Source organism: Cynara cardunculus (assembly GCF_001531365.2).
Source record: "Cynara cardunculus var. scolymus isolate 2C chromosome LG 7, CcrdV1, whole genome shotgun sequence".
Classification (NCBI taxonomy): domain Eukaryota; kingdom Viridiplantae; phylum Streptophyta; class Magnoliopsida; order Asterales; family Asteraceae; genus Cynara; species Cynara cardunculus.
The window spans coordinates 9326274-9334780 of NC_037534.1; positions in this window are offsets into that span (position 1 = coordinate 9326274).

Sequence of the window (8507 nt, forward strand, 5' to 3'; positions counted from 1 at the left end):
GGTAGGTTTAGAGTGCGTGTCAAGCCTTAATAGGAAGGCTTGTCCTTTGTTACAGTAAATAGTACAAAAGCACTATTTATGAACAGACATCCTTATCTTCAGTTTCAGTCTTCGACGTTTGCTGAAGGATCTTTGGTGTGAGTGTTGTTTTCTTGAAGTATCGTTGTCTCTGAATGAATTTCAAAACAAGTTCATCAGCGATCACTGAACAAGCTCAGTGTATGATCGCTGGAACTGAAATTACAGATACATAAATACATCGAAAGGAAAAAGGGATTATCAACAAATCAATGAGAGAGGATCAACAAAAATACACAAAAAAGAGAAAATTCCCTCCTCGCATCACAAGGATGCGAAAACCACATTTCATCGCATCACATAGATGCGACAACCCTAAGTTATCGCATCATAAAGATGCGATAATTATGAACACTTGATTTAAAAACTCAGATTTTATAACTCGATGATTATGTCACCCTTATTATGGTATACACCTCTCCTTAATATGTCACCCTTATCCCAATATATACTTATCCTTGATATTCCATCCTTATAACCTAAAATACACCTCTCGTTGATAGGTCATTCTTATTTCCACACATGATTAATCATAACAATAACCCACAGTCTTTGCCAAATTCTGGCATCAAAACAGTTTTAACAACAATTTCATATAAAGAACCATACGGTTCTAAACGCAGTTTCCAAATAAGGAAAATTTATACAAATTAAAACTGACCTTATGTGCTCATATAGATGAAGATACAATATGAATAACAACAGATTATCCAGATAATAACACAAAATCAGGTAAATTATAATAAAAGTCTTAATTAAATTCATTAAATACCCTTATAGAAATAACTGAATTTCCGTACATGATCCATATTCAACAAATGATGCATATTCATTTTTAGGCGATCTTTAAGAAAGTTTTTATGTAAGGCATGATTTGAATAAAGTGGCTGAGATTCATCCTCTTATTTTCTTATTTAGATAGCATTCTCGTATCTATATATATATATATACACACACACACACATATATATATATATATATGGAATTTCTTACAAATTGATTGTCTTCTCGTTTGTTCCTGTCTATATACATGTGTATATATGTATATATATATATATATATGTGTGTGTGTGTGTGTGTGTGTGATACCCAAGCATATATAAGATGCATTGTGATACCACTGTGTTACATCTCCGATCGACCACACAAACGACCTCAGTGTGATGTCCAAGCACATATAAAATACATTGTTATACCACTATGGCATCACCGGAGGACGATGGCCGGAGGATGGAGAGATGAGAGTTTTAAAATACCTAAAATATCTTTGCATTAAAGTTTTAATTCAAAATTACCAAAATTATAAATTTCCCAATTTATCTACTGATTTATGGTTAATATTGGACCTCACGGTTACCACAAACTAATTAGTTCTCATTTGAGTAGGCCTATATATATATATATATATATATATATATGTATGTATGTGTGTGTGTGTGTATGTGTGTGTGCGCATTTGTGTTATGAACTTAGGATCACGTGGAAAAATACGTGAGAAGCGTTATATCACCTTCTAAACTTGTGAATGATTTTTTATCATCTAACGGATTTTTACGAATGCAAAGGAATTCTTGTAAATAAGCACAACTTCATTTATATGACTTATAAATTTTAGTAACACAATATCTATGAAAGATTAAGTATAAACCGTTATTGCATTAATAGTTATGTTAAAAGCATGTCCCACATAAATGGAACGATAAAACACACATTTTATTACCTGTTTACTGTTTACTGTTGAAGCTTGACAAGATAGATACTAAAATCGTGTTCAGTTCGTTGAACTCAAATAAACTTTGAATAAATTGAAATATTTTAATTTCGTTGAATAGATTATATTCTTGTGTTCGGTTCATTCTGTAGGGTTTAGTATGAAATTGAAGTTCCACCTACAGTTGAATTCAGATTCTTTGGGACATTCCATTAATTGGAATATATTGCAAAAGACGAAAATATTCTCATTCTTTTTCCCTCCCTCCTCCTTGAGAACTCCTGTCGGCCCTCCTTCAATATCCTTCACGGTGTCGCTGACTGCTTTGAGCCCCACTGTGATCTTCTCTCAATCTACAACCCTTTCCATCTCCTCTAGGACTGGTTATATAATATGATATTATTCCAATTCAAGAGCTATATCCTCCAAAGCAAACAGACAAATTATATTATAATATTGCCAACCAATCGCATGGTTAAACTTGACTACATTTCATTCTGGTTATTAGGAATTACAATTCATTAGACTTATCCTATTTTCTTAAACACATTATGTGAAAATGTGTTTTCTAAAAGTATAGACCAAAGTTAAAGTTACAAATATCAAGTAGTAATATCAATCTAAAGCTAAAGAAAAGAGTAACCATCACTCAAATATGTCTTCGAAACTAAACACAAATCCAAAAATATCAAATAAAACGACCACAAAAACGAACTGGATTTGTACAGTTAATTACTTTTTTAAGTTATAAAGCAAAAAAGATGGCCAACAACTATATAGATCTTGAGCAACGGTCATATGATATCTTGCATTTTACCTGCTTTTGCATGATCCATTTTCCATTGTTTTCTTCTTAAATAATGTTCACTGTTTGAATAGTTTAATACACGTATTACTGTATAAAGGTTTTTAGTTTACCAAGTACTAAGTTTTACAAGTACCCGTTTTTTGAAATCGACTTTCCTTTTCAAACCTTGAGTCGATGTGTACATGAATAATAATACAGATATAGGTAATCAAATTCTGTACGAATGGCAAAAACAGGGTGACATGCCTCGTCTAGCAGAGCCAATAACATGAGAAATCTTGAGAAACCATTACTTATCTACGACCTTTGAGCACCAAGACACATGACCAAGAGCTTCACACTTAAAGGTCTTGCATATATACTCATAGACGAGTTAGGAATTCGTATAAATCTGAACACATTCTCGTTCTTAAAAACACTACACACACATCTTATGATCGTGTCAGACCTTCATTATCTAAGTGCCAATCGGTTCCAAATTAGTAAGAACAAGACTTCCAACGAAATCTACACCTCAAGGATATCAGTAGGACCTTTTAAAAAACTCTTGAAGGGTCTGTTCTGAATTATTACCGGATGAGTTTAAGCTGATTTCAGCGTTTATCAAGCTGAAAACAAAGTGAGAAATAGAAATCAAAGAAGTGAGATTATCATTAGTCAGTTTTCTTTTTTGGGTGATCTGATAATGATTGGCATTTTAATGGAACTTGGTTTGTATCCCGTGCAATGCAGTGACAAGTAAAATTTTATTGTAAAACCGATAATGAAAAATTAATACAAATTTTCATAAATAAATAAGATGCAACGTTTATAGAGTATTTTGTTGTATTGACGTTTACCCTTTATTTGAATTACGGATTTCAAACATAAAACTTTAATAAGTTGCATATGTACAATAATAAGCTGTAAACATAGGTTTTGAGAGTTTGTGCTTACAAAAACAAACCCAGTATATCTCACTCGAAAATAGAGGTAAAATACAGCCATACCTAACCCCAACCACTACGATCGAGAGATTATTTCCGTGAAGACCTTCAACACGTGCTTGAAACCAAGACGTGTGCAAGCAATAAATAAAATAGGTAATGCAACTGTTATTTTGAGGTCATATCTAGTATTCAGAGTTTGCCTCGATTTGGTACTGCTCTCGCGGCCCGCACCGAAACAGTGCTTTACCCCTAGATGAACAGTCAACTGCTGCACCTCAACGCATTTAGGTAGAATAACAATTCAATGGTGCATCAGAGGTTGAGCATTAAAAAGTAGAACATAACTATTAACTGGTTACTTTTAAGAATTTCTCAACCAACATTATTTATCGTTTTTTGTTTCATTACTTCATTTTTAGAAAAATATTATTGAATTGTACTTTTTCTAATTAAATGTTAAGTAGAACATCGTAATCATTATGACACATAAAAAATTTTATTTTAAAGTTAAGTTATACGAAAGGATCATCTTAACGATTATTAATTAACCATGAATTGAAATTTAAATACCATTTTCTATTCGATATTTCTTTTATTATATTAAAAATATGTATATTTGAAATACATAATATTTACTTACGTAGTACAGTAAATTACATGTTATGTTAGGTACTTTTAATAAGTTATACTTACCCACAATCTACTTGTAATCTTGTATTTTAAGTAATATGCATTAATAAACAGTACTTCATGCTTAAAAAAATGGGTTTTAAAAGTTTTTGTCAAATGCTTTATAATATAACTAGAAAGGTACTCGCGCAATGCAACGAGATTCATCTTGATTTTAATATTTCACTTTATTATTTATCTTACTCGATATTATAGTAGGGTCTTATGTAATTTTGAAAAAACGATGATTTTTTATTTTTGAATAAAATATAAATTTAAAAGATATCATAAAAATTGACAAAAATATATCGATATTAGTATCAAATAAACTATTTAAAATTCCTATTTTTTGTGTAATTTTTTTAATTATAATTAGGTTCAATAATGAAGTAATTTATATTTTGTTTAATAATATAATTTTCTTATAATTAATTATTTTGTTAGAACTCAATGATTATCCTAATTATATTTTAGATTTTTTATATTTTGAAATAAAATGTTTATTCTCTATTTGGTTATGTTTATTCACAATTAGTTACATGAATTCAAACATGGAGATTTAATAAGTTGTACATATGCATAATTTACTTGTAATTTTGATTTTTAAGTAATATGCATCAATAAGCAGTACTTCATACTTAAAAGATGAATTTAAAAGTTTTTGTCAAATGTTTTATAATATAATATAGATAAGGATGAAAATGTAGTTTCAATAAACAGGGACAAAATAGGTAATTTACTCTATTTTTTATAACAAACCAAAAATATAATAGAAGGCAAAGGTATGGCCAGCTATTAGAATCTTCCCATGATGGACAACTGTTAAATATGTTTTTATGACGTCACTTAATTAATTATTGTCATTAATTATAATATTATACTTTTATTATTTCTTTCAATAATTATGGTCTTTTAATTGGTAGAGGATTATATATACTATATTAAAGTATATGACAAAAACTCTTAAAAATCATTTTTTATGCATAAAATATTGTTTATTGATGTTTATTACTTAAAATTCATGATTACAATTAAACTTTATGTAAATACTACTTATTAAAGCTCTATGCTTGAATTCGTGTAACTAACTGCAGATAAACATAACAAATAGAGGATGAACATTGCATTTTAAATATAAAAGATATAAAATATAATTAGAATAATCATTTAGTTCTAACAAAATACTTAATTATTATCTTTATAAAAAAACTATATTATTAAACCAAAAATGAATTAAAGAAATACACAAAAAAATGAGAAACTTTAGATAGTTAGTTTGGTATTAATATCAATATTTTTTTTTCACTTTTTTATGATATATCTTCATATTTATATTTTATTCAAAAATAAAAACATTATCGATTTCTCAAAACCACATAAAACCGTATTACAACGTCGACTGAGACAAAAAGACATTTAACTTTTATCAGGTAAGCACTTACCGACAAGAGTCACTACTCTCACTTATCCTTTTGTGGTAATATTTCTTGTCGTCAAAATGAATTTAATGGTAAGTGTTTATAACCCGATAATTACGTACCACGTAAGAGTTATCACGCTTACTTACTGGACAAGACTCTTGATCATTTTCTTTCTCTTATTGAGTAAGATTCTTAGTATTTGTTATGTTCACCAGGTAAGATAATTGAAACGGTAAGCTCTTATCAAAACAAGTGTTTCGTAAACGACCAATTAACAATAAGCTCGTGGTTAAAATTTTTAACCGTCAACATTATCATTTTCTTATTCTTTCGGTTCACAGTTTGAAAGTTCTGAGTTTTAGTCTTATATTAACCAATCTTTTTCCTAAAACTTAATAGCAGATCATAGCAGGAAAAAGAAAAACAAGTTATGTGCGTATTGGAGGTGGCAATTTTGTACTAAACTAAACCAGCCAACCAACATGTGTATCAACTGTACTAATTAAACTGGTATCAATTATAATCAGTTGTTTCTACCATACAATATGCCACTTGGTAGGTACCAACATTTAATACACGCATATTCTACATTATAGCCTGCAACTGATTCGGCTTTCGCTTCTGGGAGATCAAACGGATCTTTATTAGTTTTTGGAAATTTTATGTGATGAAAATATTAAATTGGTACCATACCAAGTCCACTCCTTGTGTGTATTATTTGGATATCTGAATTTTTATAATACTTCATCTGTTCCAAATAAGTGTCCACCTTTCTGTTTATGTTTGTCCCAAAAATAAGTGTCCACTTTCAAAAGTATATAACTAAATTCTCAAGTTTGCCCTTAATTAATGCACAAATATTTAAGAGTTACGAAGGAAAAGAAATTAAATAAGAGTAAATATGACATTTGGTTGAAGACACTTAGGTTCGGTTTGTTTTTTCAAAATTACCTCTTAATACATCTGAAATCTGATTCGTTCAGACGTTTAAGTATTAAGAGCGTTTGTTTTATTTTTAAAATAAGAGCTTAAAAACTCTAAATGTCTTTTGAAGTTTTAAGTGGTAAATATATCATTTATTATCTCTTAATTCTAATCCGCCCTCTATCGCATGATTCATATTTTGGGAGCTGAAAGAGATTTGTTAGCAAAAACTATTCATCTTTTATACTTTTGTAAAAAAAATATTTATCTTTTATATTTTTGCATTAGTTTGACCGATTCAGATTTCAAACATAAAAACATAAAATTTTATTAATTCAGATTTTAGACTTCAGGACCATATCTTATAAATCAGAAATAAAATTAGACTTCAGACTTTAACACCTCTTAAAAAACAAACATTACCTTATTTTAAAAAGAAGGGAGTATTATATTTCGTACATTGGGAGCGAATTTTGTTCAAAATTACCGGTAATAAATAATGTATTTATTTGTTGAATAAATATTTTACAGTTTTATTTTATAAAATATATATTATATTTTTTATATAATTATTGAGGAGATCACATGGACACGTGAAATGTCAGCAACATCCCTCTCATTTTCCTTCTGTTTTGTCTTCTTCACTTGTTTTCCCCATGAAAGGTGCAATTAGTTTAATATATATATTATTTAATATTAGAAGGATATATATATATATATATATATATATATGTAATGCATCGAAATATATTTTTATTTTAATATTTTATTTTATTTTTTTATTTATATCGATATAAACTATTTTATGTGGTTTTAAAAAACGATAATATTTTTATTTTTAAATAAAATATAAATTTAAAAGTATCATATAAAATTTGTAAAAAATATATCAATATTAGTATCAAATTAAGTATTTAAAAGTTCTTGTTTGTGTATTTTTTGAATCAAATTTTTTATTATAATTTAATTTAACGTAATGAAGTAACTTAATTTAGGTTTAATAATATATTTTTTCATGAAGATAATAATTAATTATTCTATTAGAACTCAATAATTATCATAATTATATTTTAAAATGAGATGTTTATCCTCTATTTGATTGTGTTTATCCGCAGTTAATTACACGAATTCAAACATAAAGCTTTAATAAGTTGTACTATGCACAATTTACTTGTAATATTGAATTTTAAGTAATATGCATAAAAGATAGTTTTTAAGAGTGTTTGACAAATGCTTTATAATATAGTATAGATTAAAAGGATACTCGCATAATATAGCGAGATATATCTCGATTTCAATTTTTTGTTTTATTTTTTGATCACTATCGATATTATGATATGAATTTATGTGGTTTTGAGCAAGCAATATTGTTTTAAAAAAATATAAATTTGAATATATCATAAAAATTAAATTTTTTTTTTGTATAATTTCTTTAATTCATTTTTTTTACTAGAAGCGTACTCGCGCAATGCAGCGAGATACATCGTGATTTTAATATTTCATTTTATTCTCTATCTCAGTCAATGTTATAATATGGCTTTATATGATTTTGAGAAAGCGATGATGTTTTTATTTTTTAATAAAATATATATTTGAAGATATCATAAAATTTTGACAAAAATATATCGATATTAGTATCAAATTACCTATTTGAAATTCCTCATTTTTTTGTGTAATTTTTTAATTCAATTTTTTTATAATTTAATTTATGTACAATAACGAAGTAATTTATATTTGGTTTGATAATATAATTTTTTATAAAGATAATAATTATTTATTTTGTTGGAACTCGATAATTATTCTAATTATATTTTAGATTTTTTATATTTTAAACTGAGATGTTCATCCTCTATTTTATTATGTTTATTTGCAGTTATTTATACGAATTCAAACATAGAGCTTTAATAAGTAGTACTTATGCATAATTACTTGTAATCTTGAATTTTAAGTAATATGCATCAATATAC